The 17,788-nt window shown below is 42.4% G+C and overlaps 1 long non-coding RNA gene across 3 annotated transcripts; it reads left to right on the plus strand.

The window, feature by feature from the left end:
- The first annotated feature begins 1,998 nt into the window (after window positions 1-1,998).
- Window positions 1,999-17,459, plus strand: LOC121879774. Of its 3 annotated transcripts, none has more exons than XR_006091417.1 (6): window positions 1,999-2,085; window positions 12,539-12,631; window positions 12,763-12,852; window positions 13,150-13,678; window positions 13,887-14,035; window positions 14,699-17,459. It is a non-coding gene; the product is annotated as an uncharacterized LOC121879774 (long non-coding RNA). The 3 variants fall into 3 exon arrangements; XR_006091416.1 differs by lacking the exon at window positions 1,999-2,085 and adding an exon at window positions 7,548-7,839; XR_006091415.1 differs by lacking the exon at window positions 1,999-2,085 and adding an exon at window positions 10,083-10,214.
- Window positions 17,460-17,788: the final 329 nt, after the last annotated feature.

Here is a 17,788-nt window from a genome sequence, read left to right on the forward strand (position 1 = left end):
CTATGTGGGAGGGTCGGCGGTGATCTGTCGTCCAGGAAGGGTACAACAGACTATGTGGGAGGGTCGGTGTAGTGATCTGTCGTCCAGAAGGGTACAACAGACTATGTGGAGGGTCGGCGTGGTGATCTGTCGTCCAGGAAGGGTACAACAGACTATGTGGGAGGGTCGGTGTAGTGATCTGTCGTCCAGGAAGGGTACAACAGACTATGGGGAGGGTCGAGGTGTGATCTGTCGTCCAGGAAGGGTACAACAGACTATGTGGGAGGGTCGGTAGTGATCTGTCGTCCAGGAAGGGTACAACAGACTATGTGGAGGTGGTCGAGGTGATCTGTCGTCCAGGAAGGGTACAACAGACTATGTGGGAGGGTCGGTGTAGTGATCTGTCGTTCAGGAAGGGTACAACAGACTATGTGGGAGGGTCGGTGTAGTGATCGGTCGTCCAGGAAGGTACAGCAGACTATGTGGGAGGGTCGGTGCGGTGATCTGTCGTCCGAAGGGTACAACAGACCTGTGGGAGGGTCGGCGTGGTGATCTGTCCAGGAAGGGTACAACACACTATGTGGGAGGGTCGGTGTAGTGATCTGTCGTCCAGGAAGGGTAAACAGACTATGTGGGAGGGTCGGCGTGGTGATCTGTCGTCCAGGAAGGGTACAACAGACTATGTGGGAGGGTCGGTAGTGATCTGTCGTCCGAAGGGTACAACAGACTATGTGGAGGGTCGACGGTGATCTGTCGTCCAGAAGGGTACAACAGACTATGGGAGGGTCGGTGTAGTGATCTGTCGTCCAGGAAGGGTACAAACAGACTATGTGGAGGGTCGACGGTGTTCTGTCGTCCAGGAAGGGTACAACAGACTATGTGGGAGGGTCGGTGTAGTGATCTGTCGTTCAGAAGGGTACAACAGACTATGTGGGAGGGTCGGTGTAGTGATCGGTCGTCCAGAAGGGTACAACAGACTATGTGGAGGGTCGGCGGGTGATCTGTCGTCCATGAAGGGTACAACAGACTGTGGGAGGGTCGGCGTGGTGATCTGTCGTCCAGGAAGGGTACAACAGACTATGTGGGAGGGTCGGTGTAGTGATCTGTCGTCCAGGAAGGTACAGCAGACTGTGGGAGGGTCGGTGTAGTGATCTGTCGTCCAGGAAGGGTACAACAGACTGTGGGAGGGTCGGCGTGGTGATCTGTCGTCCAGAAGGGTACAACAGACTATGTGGGAGGGTCGGCGTGGTGATCTGTCGTCCAGGAAGGGTACAACAGACTATGTGGGAGGGTCGGGGAGGATCTGTCGTCCAGGAAGGGTACAACAGACTATGTGGGAGGGTCGGCGTGGTGATCTGTCGTCCAGAAGGGTACAACAGACTGTGGGAGGGTCGGCGTGGTGATCTGTCGTCCAGGAAGGGTACAACAGACTATGTGGGAGGGTCGGCGTGGTGATCTGTCGTCCAGGAAGGGTACAACAGACAATGTGGGAGGGTCGGCGTGGTGATCTGTCGTCCAGGAAGGGTACAACACACTATGTGGGAGGGTCGGCGTTGTGATCTGTCGTCCAGGAAGGGTACAACAGACTATGTGGGAGGGTCGGCGTGGTGATCTGTCGTCCAGGAAGGGTACAACAGACTATGTACCCTCACCGCCAGTGTACCACCAACTTCTGAAAGGAACTGTACATTGTTATATCTTATTGAAGTGCAAGTGATTTTTTTTCTTCAGTTCAGATTGATAGATGCCATTGTAATGCATACCCGTAAAGTATACCCGTAAAGTATACCCGTAAAGTATACCCACTGTATATCCATGGTGTTTATAAAGTCCCTTGAGGTTTGTGTTTAGAGACATAATACACACTCACACACAAACACACACATATACTGTATATACAAGGTAAACATACACACTAACACAAACATTCACAAACAATAAACATCCGGGTGTGTGTGGCAACTATGACAGGTCGTGTGTGTGTATGTGTTCATCGCATTATATAAAACAGGTTATGGAGTTCCGTATCTCGTCAGTGTACCCCAGACTGTTAGAGGGAGTTGATGTGTCTGCGGCCGCGTCTCAGGATACGCTAATTAATCCGCGGTATGTGATATTATTGTTAATTATTCGAATGATATGACATGAATGAATTATGTATGTTTGAGAATATGTCAGGATGAAATACACACGTACGGGTACACAATACAACAAGGAAATGTGTTTATCTTTCTTTTGTCAGTCATTGAAAACAAAGACATTGATTATAATTGGTGGTGTAATTATATATGGAAATTAATGAAAGAATAAGTGACATAATTATAGGAAATTTAGCCCATAGATGATATAACGATTATTATTATGTATTTTTATTGTTATATAAGGTTCGATAATTTTAAATGTGTTAATTGTCTCTCCTAACTGATATTAACTGAACGTATCTAGTATTTAAGGTAGAGTCTCGGTATTAATTTCGGCTCCGACCTGGTATTAAGTGAACGTAGAGTGTCAGTGTTAATTTAATGACATTGTATTTTACCTTAAGTTAACCAGCTCGTAAATCTTATGTTATCACTACGAGAAACAATCAAACATGTGTGACCCATAGGACTGTTGAGTCACTAATGTTCACGTATAACATATTTAATTGTAGTGTGGTATAATTCTTGTGTGTTATGACGTACTGGGTGATTTGATTTGATTGGTTTTGCCGCTCACAGCCGCTAGTTTATTGTGCACCCCATACTCATCCTGTGAGCGGTAGCGGAAAAGGATTACAGTGTAGGGCTTACAAAGGGTCATAATAATTAACCCCCGTGGTCAGGATATTATGGCACTGAATGTTACACAGTATTTCAATTACATTATTTGTTTAGTTCTATACATAAAGGGTAACTTATTCACAACTGCGCGAGTACAGGCGTGTGAGGCAGTATGTCTGGCCGCACACTTTGTTATTCACATTTGCGTGAGAAGTATTCAAGCACATTGTGTGTTTGGTTCTACTGGGTGAAGTATTGGTGGTGTTGCTGCCTGGTTCAGGGGATGAAGTCATGTGTAAATCCTGACTTCGAACCCATCCATGAACTCACGAATCTTTGAACCCCTTATATATATATATATATATATATATATATATATATATATATATATATATATATATATATATATATATATATATATATATATATATATGCAAGTAAATCACTGTAGGTGCGCGTGATCTAGGTATATGCTGATAACCACAAGGAAAGAAGAAAACACGAAGTTCCCAAGCGCTTTCGTGTAATTCACATCTTCAGGGGTGAGTACAGACTAGAGAAAGAAATACAAATCAAGGTGTATATATACAGAGAAGGGTGAGACCAGGTCCACAATGGTCAGGTATTAGGTAATGACCCTACTAATCTTTAAATAGCACACAACGGTTGGTGGTCAGGTCAGATGGTCAGGTGACCCGGCCTTCTCACCTGGTCACAAATCTTCTTAATTACAAAATTGTCCAGCTTGTACATGCCGTTACTCAAATTCATGTTGAATGCTTCGGTATGTTTAATAAGACTAGATTCTATGATGTTCCTACTATCAATTGAATTACATGGTAATATTGAGGAGGCATTATCCCAGTCAATGCAATGCTTGTTATCCCTCAAATGAACAAACAGAGCATTGGATTCCTGGCCTGTCCTAACACTGTATTTGTGTTGTTTAATTCTAGTTGCAAGATCTTTACCTGTCTGGCATATGATATGCATGTAAGGAATTTCAACAATGTAATAAAAGTGAAATTGGCTGGGAGTGAACATGGTAACTGTTGATAAACTTTACAATGTTGCTTGATTGATTGATTTCCTGGTCGTCAACTGCTCTGGTTAACGCGGCGGAGACTTGTGAGTTAGACCACTTTCACTTTTTGTGTTCCTTTTTCGTACTGTTCATATTTCTTTATCTTATTTCTTTGTGTCTTCTATGCTCTTGTTCCTTCCTTTACTACATACAAGAAGAGTCTCCATGTAGTAAGGGTGTTTCAGGGTTAACATCTTAGCTCCCCTACACTCCACTTGGAACACTCCCGGTCAGAGGAGGGCCGCCACAAACTGTACATTCCGTCGGTTTCGTCGTACGCGTAGTGCCTGGTGCTCGATGGTCGTACACGTGACGCAGACCTCCCGAGCCAGGCACTTCTCAGGGTGTACGTATCGCTGGCACGTGTGGGTCTGGCAACGTAGGTCTTGGTAGTGTCTTTGGGGAGCTCACCACTTCACTGGTCAGCTTCCTTACGACGTGGAGTTGGTCACCGATCAACTGGGCCAGGTGTCCAATTTCGACGTTGATTTCTACCTCGATTGGGACTCCGTTGATGACCAGGACGTCCTGCACCTGCCTGGCCACCACTCACCTGTCTGCAGATGACCTTTGTGGCCTCCCGATATGTCGAAAAACTTCCCCCAGGAGGTTGGGTTACTTGGGAGAGGTGCTCTCGACGGGGTGTAGCCGAACCACCTTCACTTGGTACTATAATGTATTGTCATGACCACGTGTCCTCCTCCCCTTTCTCCGGGAATTCGGGAACTTATGTTCTCTCACAAGGTCCGGGATCAGTGCGTCAAGGTCGACTTAATGCTGGTACCTGTTGCTGTTGTCTCGTTCTTGGCAACAGGTGTGTATCAGCGTACAGTACAGTATGTGATGGGTGACTGTGATTGGTTAATATGTACACAGACGTGAATATTATAAAAGTTAATGTAAATTCGTAAAAAAATTAATGAGAGACAACACATATAACAGAAAAGTAGATGAGCAGGAGTACACCCACGCCAGTTGACACACCCTACCGTGAGACCTGACCCAGGAGAGCTGAGTTAACCCGGCGACCTGACCACGCACCTGACCCAAGAGAGGTAACAGTGACCCAGAGTTCTCACCGCCACGTCATTAGCTAACCCAGCGACATGACCGTGTTACTCAAGAAGCTTCCCTCCAACCAGTACACCTGTCACCTGACCAGACACACACAGATTAGTGACGACATTTCCCTGCTTGTTATCGCCAATATAAGGAGCCTGCAGCTCCTTCCACGAGGCATATGGATTATTTTGGTAATAGGGAAGGGGCCGTCCCAGAGGGAGACTTCCCTCCCCAGCACCGAGTCTCCAGCTAGCAGTCTCCCTAGGAGACATAGTCCAGCAGCTTCCCCAGCCGCTGGGCCTCCCTCAGGTCACACGTGAGTCATTGTCAGACCGATTCATTAGGGTGAGTTACTTATGGCGGGAAGTGTATCCATATCATGTTTGTGTCCGAGAGTCATTGTCGAGTAACTTCGATATAATGATTTATTAATGTGTCCGTACCATTGAGTGAATAATAAATAGCTATACTTAGAAGATTTCCCCCAAGAATATATTAACAGTTAATAAACTAACCGGCCACGCTACCAAACTTTCCTCACTTTACAATCCTATAACTAAACATTCTTAACATATCTTCTATACGAGTTTTTATTCACTATAAAAATCTGACCTAACTTAACCTGACTTACCCTAACCAAACCAATTATATACACCTACAACCACGCCAAACAGTACCTATATACCAGTAGTTATAACCACGACTGAGAGTGTCTGTTATCTACCGTGATGCAGGACACTTGAGAACGATAACTGCTGTACTGTGACCGACTTAGTTATCTGTGCTTGATTGTTTGGATTCAGTGTGTGTTTGACCTAGGTTAGTTTAGTGGTTAGGTTATGTTGGGTTAGTACAAAGTTAGGTTAGGTTTACGTTAGGTTATGTTAGGTTTACGTTAGGTTAGGTTAGGATAGGTTAAGTGAGATTAGATTAGGGTGATTAGGTTATGGTGGTTATTCCTCCGGTGTTCCGTAATTAGTGATCTAAGTTATAGATAATTAAGATAACAATGACAAATAAATCTTGATCACAATCGCTCTCGGCTGTAAACAATCTCACTGCCAGTGTTCGCCAGACAGTGAGATGTTCATGGTATATTAATTCACAACTCGTAAATGTCCTGTCTGTTTGTATGCTGCATCACGTCTTGAGGCTACCCAGTGTTTGCCAAGCTTCACCTCACGCTTCAAGCTGTCTCACTCCACTCAATACAACACTCTTGCCACCTAAGTATATATCTAACAAACACACGAGATGTCACAAACGAGCCACAGGTGTGCATTAGTTTTAATTACATCACTACTACTACACACACACTACTACTGCACACACACACTACTACTACACACACACACTACTACTACACACACACACTACTACTACACACACACACTACTACTACACACACACACTACTACTGCTACTACTACTACGATGATTAACTTGGTCTCCAGCCTCCCCCAATAGCCACACCTTCGCCGCCATTCTATGACCTTAATATTAAATATCCTAATCCAAAAGTAGCCACCTTAGCTGTGTTAGTTAAGGGGCAGATCTATGTGGCATTCACTGACTGTTGCCTTATAGTTAATGTCTGCGACTTGTTGGCTTTGGGGCCGATGATCTCGTTCCCCTGAGGCAAAGCAATGCAGACCTAAGCAGAGAGAAGGACAGTCGACATCTCAACCAGGCTGCAACGTAACTTCTGGGCTGCTGCTTCCGTTCAGTCTTGCGTGCAAGCGTCTTGCACTTGGTCCCATCCTGCCAGAGGAGTGAAGCTGCTATGATCAGCATTTTGAATTCTCTCCCCATATGACTTGTTCTCAAGAGACAAGCTACGGCAACATGCGGCCATGGGGTCGAATATCCTGACATCAAATAAGGCTTGCTGTCCCCACGGCCAGAATCCTCGAGCACTGACGTCCACTTGGGCTTCGTTGGATGTATTTGAAGTCCTGTGACGGAGGTTCTCACCGTCCAATGGAAGGACTGGCGGTTCCACCATGACGTCGTGGCAGATTTCCTTCAGTATATTTGCTGTGAAATCCCTTACTTCACCATGCCCCCTATCTTGTACTTCATAGCCTGCTGAGCCACACACATATTGGGAGGGCAAACCTTCTACTGGCCTACCTTACCTTAGAGCAATGGCATCTGTGAATTCTTGTTTGTCGACGCTCAAGAACTTTGCTGTTATCGGTAAAGTTGTTAGCCAGTTTAAGGCGCGCACCTCCTGCTCTACCCACCTCCACCCCTACCTACTACCACCAAGGTCCACCACCCGTCTCTCTCACGGTAGATGGGCGGCATGATAGACGACTGTAGCGTACTTCCTGCCTGTCATGATCTGAGTATGTCTTTGATGTTGTCTTAGTATGAGAAGGAGGAAGATAAGGAGTAAGGAGAGGAGGAGAAGGGAGAGAAGCAGCAGCAGGAGGAAGAGGAGGAAGGAAGAGATGGAAGAAAATTTACCCATCCCGACCTAACCTAACCTAAACCCAACTACTCGTGGATAATTCCGTTAGATTATATTGGATAGTCACTATATAAGATATATTAGATCGGGCAGTGGTGTAAAGGTCTCGTTTATGTTATTTAATATTTACTAATTGGCACCTGTCGTAGCCACGTGACGTATGGGTGAGCTGGAGGCTGGAGAAGCTTCGTTTATCAGTCAACCCCAGGACACGATTACGGGAGGACGTGTCATTTCTCTCTCCACTGTTGGCTAATATTTTACGTGGGAACATAAATTTAATGTACTAATTAGGGAAGTAAATGAGAGATATGGATATATTTAAGAAAATTTGAAAGAGATTTTGATATTTTTCCGAACGATTATTAAGAAATACAGCGTAAGACTTTGTGAAGAGTGAACAAAGCACTTAAGTGAAGCAGACGTGAAGCACTGTAGTAAACATGACAGAAACTAATACGATCGCTTTAAAACAGGTGAGTAAATGTTTGTCAAGCGTGGTATTAATACTGAGCTCTCTCTCTCTCTCTCTCTCTCTCTCTCTCAAATGAAACAACCACTCATTAAGTCACATGAGTCAATGGACCAATGAGGTCGCCTCGTTCATTAAACCTAAAGACCGAACGGACCAATTAAGTGGCTTCATTATATTAACTGGAGACAGAACACCAATCAGAGAGCGACTTGTGTGTGATTGGATAGTGATAAGTATGTATGTATGTGGCTCTTATGCCCCTCCGGTCATCGTGTGGGGGTAAATGTTTGTCTGTCTGTAGTGTATCTCAGGCGCCACTCTAATCTGAAATTAACTTAGATTATTACTATTGTTGTTGTTGTTATTATTATTATTATTATTATTGTTATTATTATTGTTGTTATTATTGTTGTTATTATTATTATTACTATTGTTATTATTATTGTTACCTTTATTATTATTAGTAGTAGTATTTGGGTCTTGCCTCGCTAGTTTGGCGGACAATTAAATAGAAAGCAATAGAAATTGTTAGAGGAGATAGCGATAAAAATTGTTAATGGGAAATTAATGTTATTTGGTCGAGGAACAGGAAGGCTCGTGTATGCTAGGCCGACCACACATGACAAGGTTGTGCGGTTAGATAAAACTCGGCCTATTGTGTTTTGGTCATTATTATATATATAGTGATATTGTAATTTCAACCTAACCCAACCTTAACCTACCCAACCCAACCTAAACTAACACCAGCCTTAATGCCAGTCACGGGAGGCTGTTGAAATCGAGTGCGGGAGAAGTGAAAGTCTTAAGACTGAGGAAGTGTCGTCAGACTGTGAGGGAGGTGGGGTTTGGTGACATGTCACGTCATCGAGGGAGGCGGGGTTTGGTGACATGTCACGTCATCGAGGGAGGCGGGGTTTGGTGACATGTCACGTCATCGAGGGAGGCGGGGTTTGGTGACATGTCACGTCATCGAGGGAGGCGGGGTTTGGTGACATGTCACGTCATCGAGGCGGGGTTTGACATGTCACGTCATCGAGGGAGTGGGGTTTGGTGAGGTCATCGGGGTTTTGTCACGTCATGTCGTGATGCGTCACGTCATGGAGGGGAGGCGGGGTTGGTGACATGTCACGTCATGGAGGGAGGCGGGGTTTGGTGACATGTCACGTCATCGAGGGAGGCGGGATTTGGTGACATGTCACGTCATCGAGGGAGGCGGGATTTGGTGACATGTCACGTCATCGAGGGAGGCGGGGTTTGGTGACATGTCACGTCATCGAGGGACACAGACTTTATTTCTCTTAACGTTTTAAATTACATAGAAGCCAGGTAGACAAGTTGTATGTACATATTGTTAATTTATATACTAATTGAAGTGTATATAGTATAATTAAATATATATATATATATAAATATAAACAAACAAAGATTTGTTTCCGGGTGATATTAATTACATTTTTGTGTTGTGACGTCACTCATACGGGCTGTGACGTCACGGGTGTGCACGTGCATTTTGTCAGTATAAACAGGTGGTCTCAAGGTCATTGGTTAATTCTAAGAGTTGGTGTAATTTATTAGCGTGTGGGTCTGTAGGTGTGTGTGTGAGGGGGAGATAGAACTACCAGCGGGAAATACTGTACACTAATATACATTTAAACATTAATCTTAACAAATTAACTATGGTGCTCATTAAGGAAGTGTGTGCCTGAGTCATGTGAGCATAAATTTGTCTGCTATTAAACTCTATTGCTGTTGGCTATATCAACTTATTAGCTGATTCATGATAATTAATAATTTTTTTCATGTATACAGTCTGATTTCATACACGTGTTATATGTAAACTCAAACTCCATGTGTGTATGTATATGTGTGCGTGTGTACGTAGGTTTGTGTATACGAATTTGGTTTGTGTTAAATGGGGTGAGTGTGTATATATATGTGTGTATGTAGGTACGTGTTTATGTATGTATGTGTACGTATGTAATTTGTATTACATAGGATGTGTATGTGTGTGTGTGTGTGTGCGTATTTCATCATATATAAACAAATATCCATATATGTACCGTATACAGCAATTATATGTATGTATACTGTATACCGGCATTTTATATATACATCTTGAATTTATATACACCTGTATACTGGTTTTATAGAATATCTATCTATCTACTGTATCTATCAATCGAAATCGCTGCTTGACATTTTATTTTGTCATCATAAAAGAGAGAGTGCTTCAACAGCTGGCTGGCCAACACCCGTGATAGACAATGTAAACAAACTCGGTTTTACCATCGGGTTCTGTCACGTATTGTTGTAGTTACTGCCTGGTTAGTTCCCGCCTCGGCTTCACAGAGGGAGGATGTACGACTTTCTTCCTCCGTGAGTTGTGTTGTTAATTGGTATTTTGTTATATTGTTAATTAAGATATACCTGAAAACACTTAAAATTCGTGGATACTCGAATGGTGGTAACATATATGTTTTATATATACATTCATGGCTTAATAAATGTGTGTGTAACTCGTTAAAAAAAACTTATCAATTGTTTGCATGTAATGTTGCTTTTAGAAATATATGAACAAAGTTTTAAGACGTAAAATATGGTAGAAAATCATCGCAAAAGAGGTTGTACATAGTTATAAAGACATTAAATACTGTATGTGGTTTGTATGTATGTAATGTGTTGTATTGCACCATCTCGTCTCTGCTTCGATAAATCCATGTTGACAAAGGTAATTATTGTCACTCGGGGTAATATCACTTTCTGTTCTGAGATACACTGTTTAAAATATCCTTACTCTTTTAATACCTATAAAATACCTGTCTGAAAAAACAAATAGCCATTAAAACGCGAGTGAAGGGAGTGGGAAAAGTTATGTGTTCGTGGGAAGCCCAAGTGTGGCTCTGGCCAATCACAAGTCTCTACATTGCATTATGTCATTCTTGCGTCATAAACCAGTGACGTCACCGTTTGATTATTTTTTCCATGTTATTGTGACGTCACTATTCTGTACTGAATAAAGCTAGTAGTGCTACAACATATACTGAGTGTTATTATAGTAGTACTACAACACATACTCAGGGTGCCGCCACAACACACTCAGGCAATGTTGTTCCTAGAGTTCACAATTCTCACTCCGACTTGTGGCTTCTTCAACCTTAAGCTCTTTTTTCCTCTAGTGCGGCGGGCGTCTGCCATCTCTAGGTATGGACAATTTACTGAGTAGTGCACTCTGAGATGTTTCTAAACTTTAAATAAGTCACCCCTCGCCCGTTGGACATTTTCAATCAACTGACAGTCTCTAATATTTCCCGGGGATCAGACGGGGTGACAGTACTCCAGACGGGGAAGCACCTCGCTCTTGAGTAGTGTTACGAGAGACGGACGGTCTAGATATGTACGCTTAGTTGCTTGATTCACCTTCTCGCAATGGCCCGAGAACTTCAGCTCATTGTCAACTTACACACCCAGGTTCTTTTCACATTCAGTCTATTAATGAAGTTTTTCCGTCCTGTTGGGGCATGTGATACGCCTCCTTACTGCTGGTACGACCCAGATGCATCACTGAACAGTCATTTCTTGGACCACTCTTGAAGCTGACAGAGATCTTTCTGTAACTCTACACAGTGTATAGCTTCTGGCATATCATTTATGAAACAGACAGAAAACAGCGGGCCCAGTACACTGCCCTGTGGTACTCTGCTAGACACAACTACACATGACGATTTCGTACCATTAACCACCACACGCTGATTACAGTCATGAAGACAGTTTCTGCCACACGCAAGGACACTTCCCCGTACCCTTCCAGTTTATTTCTCAGCCTTTCATAGAGTACGCTGTGGAAAGTCTTGGCACAGTCTAGATATACAGAATATTATCGGTATAACCACCAGGATCCGTGTCCACACATGAAGTACCTTAATTAAGTGATTGCGTCAAGCGGGAGCGTTCCAGCATAAAACGTGTTGGCATTTCTTCACAAGGTTGTTTCGTAGCAGATGTTCCACCATGGCATCTCTTATAATGCTCTCTAGTACTTTACACACAATGCTGATTCGTGGAGTGACGATCGTCCCTCTTGAATATAGGACTCACATCAGCCATCTTCCAGTCACAGGGGACCTTTTGCTCACCCAGGCATTTACAGAACAGGATATTAACTAGCCCGGCAAACTTGTTACAATTCTCTCAACACTGGGATGCACCATATCAGGGCCGGGACTCTTATGAACCTTTAGCCTTTGTCAATTTGTTCAGTTTTTCTCCTCAAACGCTGGGAGGTTGTTCACGCCATCTCTTGTGAACACTTGAGGGAACGAGGTGCTACTATACTACACACACACACACACACGGGTTAAGTATGTGCTTCCTACTTAACTATTGTTGATGTGGGCATATTGAGGATATGCCCCATTAGTATTCTCTCTCTCTCTCTCTCTCTCTCTCTCTCTCTCTCTCTCTCTCGTAAGTTAATTAATTTAAAACTATAATATAATTCTTTAAGTGTTATATTCCCCTTAAGAAATTAAATGAGATAAATTATTGTTAGTTTTATAAAGTTGTTTTATTAGTGAGGAATATGAGGCGTTAATGATTGATAGACAGGCAGATAAATTTTTAAACCATTGTAACTTACGTCTAAAAGCCACTATAGTTAATTGCCGTTCAAACCACTCTAATTGACCTTGTGTGGTCGGCAGATGGAGAATGGAGGATATGTGAAGGAAGGTACTGGAACCACCTGTCATAACCAGGACATACAACCATCTGCCCCGGCCATATATACTGTCCAGGTACTGTCTTGGTACTGTTCAGGCATTGTCCCCAGGTACTGTCTCCGGGTACTGTCTGTGTATACATGATGAAATATCCATCCATCCATCCATCCATCCATCCATCTATCTATCCATCTCACCATCCACAGCCGGACCTCTCCTCACCGCCAGCAAACTGCCCCTGTGTTGAGAGTACCGCTGTATGTAACTGCAAGAGTGACGCTCCACCCAAGTCTAAGGTCAGTTATGTGTTGTTATGTACAAGGGCCATAATACATACACCCAGGGCCATAACACATATACACGGGGCCATAATACATATACACGGGGTCATAATACATATACACGGGGCCATAATACATATACCCAGGGCCATAATACATATACCCAGGTCCTTACTACATATACCCAGGGCCATAATACATATAAACCTGGCCATACTGTTGTGATAATATTATGAGTAATGTTATATACGTGACAATGAGCATCAACACTTACTTTTTACTTAGTTCTTTTGCTTTCACTTTCCTACTCAGGTTGAACTACTTACGTGGGTTAGACCAAAAGGTTGGCTCCTGCTAGGCATAACGGTGGGGTTCCTCGCCTGGTCTGCCATCTTCTTCACGCTGGTTTCTCTCAACATAATCTAGCCCAGGACGTAGCAGTTTGGTGTTTTCATTCCGTAAAATCATCGTATATGTTTACATGGGTTCGTGATTATTTGTTATTGTGCAAGAAAGTGAATGTGGATAGAGGAATTGGTTAATCATGGCGACATCACATATTCAGCGGACAATGGATTCAGAGCCAAATGAAGTGATAATGAAAAATGAATTAAACACAAATGAATTTAACTGCACGGATAAAAAGACCAACCATCAGGAAACTACAAAAACAAACAGGGAAGAAGAATTAACAGACAATACCAATATTCGACAAAATAAAGGAAATAACACAGTCACATATGAAAAGGAAGACGTTATTGATGTAGGAGTAACTATGGGAAATGGAAATAGTGTTGAAGAACCTCTGGATTTGACCTGTAGTACGCCCACTCAACAAAACGTGAGTATTTATGTAAAGTAATTATCAGTTTAGTATAGTGGAACCCCTACTTAATGTACTATATGGAGAGGGAATGCCATTATATTGAGGGTCTGTTAGATGTGAAGCCTCCACCTAGCAAACTATATATCCCTCCAGTGACTTGTTGAATATTATGAGATTCAGCCAATCCGTGCCTATCATACTGACTCCTTCATTTACTCCACAGGTACATGTCTGTCAGTCTTGCCAACACTTGTACAATGAGACCCAAGGAGTTGTTCTCACGGCCAATACCCTCCACACCACCCATCACCATGTCCCTAGCTATCATGAGAGATCTTTCCTTCAACCAGTTAAATCATGGAAAACTTGTAGGTATGTAGTGTATCAGTGAGAATTAGAGGATTACAAACCCTGGCCTATTTCATCTGAAGGTTTACAAATCTCCATCCCTGGCTGGTCGCCGAGATATGCTGAGGACTGTCATTTGGTTGAAAATGTCCAAAGGAGGGCCACCAGACTGGTGTCTGCACTCTGGCACCTCAGTTACCCAGGGAGATTTGAATGCCTGCAACTGCCTAGCTTTTCCTCTAGACAGGCAAGGGAGGACTTAATTAAGTTTATAAACATCTCAGAGGACATTCAGTTGAGTGTTTATACAGTATTTGGAACTGGCAGATACTTGCCCCTCTAGAAGTCACAGCTCAAAGCTGAATAAGCCATAAGTTTGGAAAATTGTCAGGGGAAAATTTTATGGAGTGAGAGTTGTGAACTCTTGGAACAGTCTGCCAGAGAGTGTTGTTACTGCACCGAGTGTGAGCTGTTTCAAGGTTCAGACTTGACCAACACTAGAGCAGGTTCAAATACATTCAGGAACCAGTTCTTGCCAGTACTTGCCAACATTGTGTGTAACAGAGATGTGACCGACCACCCAAGTGGCTAACGAGCCGATCAGTGGCGAAGAGGATAAAAGTAAAAGTAAAGAAGCACACTTGAGTGTTTATCAGAATCACTTATAAATAACTTTCTCTTCAACAGCTATGATGGTCTGTTTGACTGCCCAGAGAGTCAGTGTAGCACCTCCGGGAGACGACCTTCTGTGTGGCAGCGTCTCCTACCCCGCAATGAACCTTGGTGGCCGTACGTCAAGATCACGGTGCTGGTCATCTGCGCCATCTTGCCGTTTGCGTTCCTGGTGGTGTATTTTATCTTTGCCTACAAGAAGTAAATGTGTCGACCCTCGGAAAATTCCCTCCCCTATGGGTTTACGAGCTGAGTTACATTTGCCATGTGGGGTTAAAACCAACTTAATACTTTTGTGTATTTTGATGATTTTAATGATCCAGCCGTGACCCTAGTATCATTTACTGTCCCTCTTGATGACACGACCTTTATTATTGAGAATTTAATAACTCCACTTTGACTTTAACTTAAAATTTAACTTAATAATTCCTTTGATCTATAACCTGTGTATAAAAATGTTACTTCATAAAAGAGTGTGAGATGGAAATGCAGTTATGACCAAGTTGTAGTCATCTGAATTATTACCCACATATTGTTGGTAAAGTGGAACCTCCCTCTCGCTCGCTACCTGTATATAGAGAGGAGAATCCATAAGATATGAAGCCTCTATCTAGCTCATATATTAACTAGAGTGATGAACATGACAAAACAAAACAGTTATGCGAAGATTCCACAACTAAGAGATCATCAATATAATGTACAGTCGGGGTCAAAAGTTCGTCGCGGTAAAACAGATTCACGGGAATGGGTCTCCGAACTGACTTGCCCTAGCTATTGTATCTCGTTTGGGGTCACTGTAATTATTGACATTGTGTTTTTACTGTATACATTATTATTTTTTCCATTATAAATTATGCTATATATTTACTTAAGAGAGAGAATATAAATTAAATACATAAGAAATTGACCTAACTTAACCTACCCTCAAAATAGGATGTTGTCTTTTAAAGGGTAATGTCAGAGGCCCAGAACTTCCTCCACACTTAGTTTTAGTCTCGTACTGCACACTATAAACGTCTTCCATAAACCGTGCCTGATGTAATGCCTTAACATGTGGTTCTGTTTCATGTTTACAATTATATTAATCATAATTCCAATTTCAGAAAAAAATATATAAATTTTCAGTAGAATAATGTTATCCAGATGTAAAGTTAACACATAATATAGTTCACATTTTACCCATATATACAGGGTGACTCAAAAAGATGTACAGTACAGTATAGTATAGACTGCACACTGACTACAGATACATGTATTTGTTGCAATTGCATGAATGTTGTTGTTGTTATCATTATCAGTGTTTAATGGCCATTTTTCACACTTGCATGGGTTAATTGCAGTTACCTGATGGCAGCTCTCCATGTTGCACCATCTGTTGCAGTCTTGTCAGGTTCCTAACTCAATGGCATTTCTTACAGCCTCACCCCATGTCATTCTTGGCCTGCCCCTGGCTCTCCTCCACTCCACATTGAGGGTCATGCATCTCTCGGCCCCAGTTGGTTTCACCCATTCTCTCCACCTGCCTGAACCATCCCAACCTGCCTCTATGCAGGACTTCACCAACACTCTCAATACCCAGCTGCCCTCATAGCTACATTTCTTCATCACTTAACACATCCACCTCACCATTCTCATTTCAGTTCACTCAAGTCTGCTTATGTCACTGCCCATGTGTCACTGCTCATCCCACATCTCACACCAGCCACATATATCCTTTCTTTCACTTGTAGGGAAGGTCTTCTTGCTGTTAATAAAGGCAGCAGCTTCCTAAACATCCCCCACCCACTTTTGACTCATACAACTGATCAGGCTTCAGCTTTGATCATGTCACCCAGGTAACAGAACTGATCAACACAGCCTGAGGACATATCTCCTATGTTAAGTTTCTCCAGCCTTGCTCTGGCCAGTCTGCCGTCTATTCCACTGCACCTCTTGTGTATGCACCTTCCACTCTCACTGTGCTTGATTGAATTGCTACCAAAACCTTTCTTGTAACACTGTACTACAAGATTTCATGCAATCTCTACAAAAATTTAGAAGGCAGTGTGTATACATATATTTTTTTGTCACCCTGTAGTTGCTAGAAAATTAAATACTGTAGTTAATGAATAAAGAAATAAAGTTTTATAAATTTGTTATCTAATTTTTAAAGGAATTACTCCTATGTATTTCTTAAGAGACCAATATTTTCATAAAGTGTATTTTATAAACTCGATATAGTACAGTAAAATACTACAATACTGTACTACCTGTATACTGTATCATGTTGAGAAGTGATAGACTAGTGTTTGTCACACCTCCTATGGGTAATATTCTCCTCTTGAATGTTACCAACACTTATGTTTATGGATCACCTGACAATTAGCCTTCCCCGACCTTATTTCACCTTAATGCCAACCTAACCACTCGCCCCTCTCCTAGGTAGCATTAAGATGACATAAACAGGGGTCAGGCTGACCTTTTTTTGTTTTTCCTCAGTCTGGCAAACTCTTATCCACGAGTGAGAACAGTAGCAGGAATTAAAAGCAACTCTCCCTCTCTCTCTCTGTGCTTGCTGTTATAACACATCTTTTATACTTGTGATTGATGGGAGGTTCTGTGTTGCTGTTGGCTACAGTCTCAGTACTGGGAAAGGTCTTGCCAGGAAAAAATTAACACTATGTATATTGGAGTTGTAATTGTGCTGTATATATCATCTTAAACAGTAGTCAGAGTATGTCTTTCAAATTTTCTTAGTTGTTTTTATTGTTAATCTCTATAAAATGATTTATACTTTTATAAATGTTTTAATACACTCAGTTGAATATATAAAATGTCCTATACTGATAATACTGTATTTTACCATTTATATTCTGATCACCTGAAGATTAGACCCCTCAGTTTATTTTACTTGATGATTAAACACCCTAATGCTACTCATGAACCCGAACCAAGAAGCAGTGATGTACTATTCTCTCCATAAAGGCTTCGGGTTCACACTTCTGAATCTCTGGGTTTGTGGTTCGGGAGGAGAGGCGATGGGACTTAGTGGGTGACTGTACAGTACTTCTTTACTCTGACAGATCCCATTAAAACTCTTATCTCAGGTTAATATTAAATAACACA

This window comes from Homarus americanus, unplaced genomic scaffold, assembly GCF_018991925.1.
Source record: "Homarus americanus isolate GMGI-L3 unplaced genomic scaffold, GMGI_Hamer_2.0 scaffold42643, whole genome shotgun sequence".
Taxonomy (NCBI): domain Eukaryota; kingdom Metazoa; phylum Arthropoda; class Malacostraca; order Decapoda; family Nephropidae; genus Homarus; species Homarus americanus.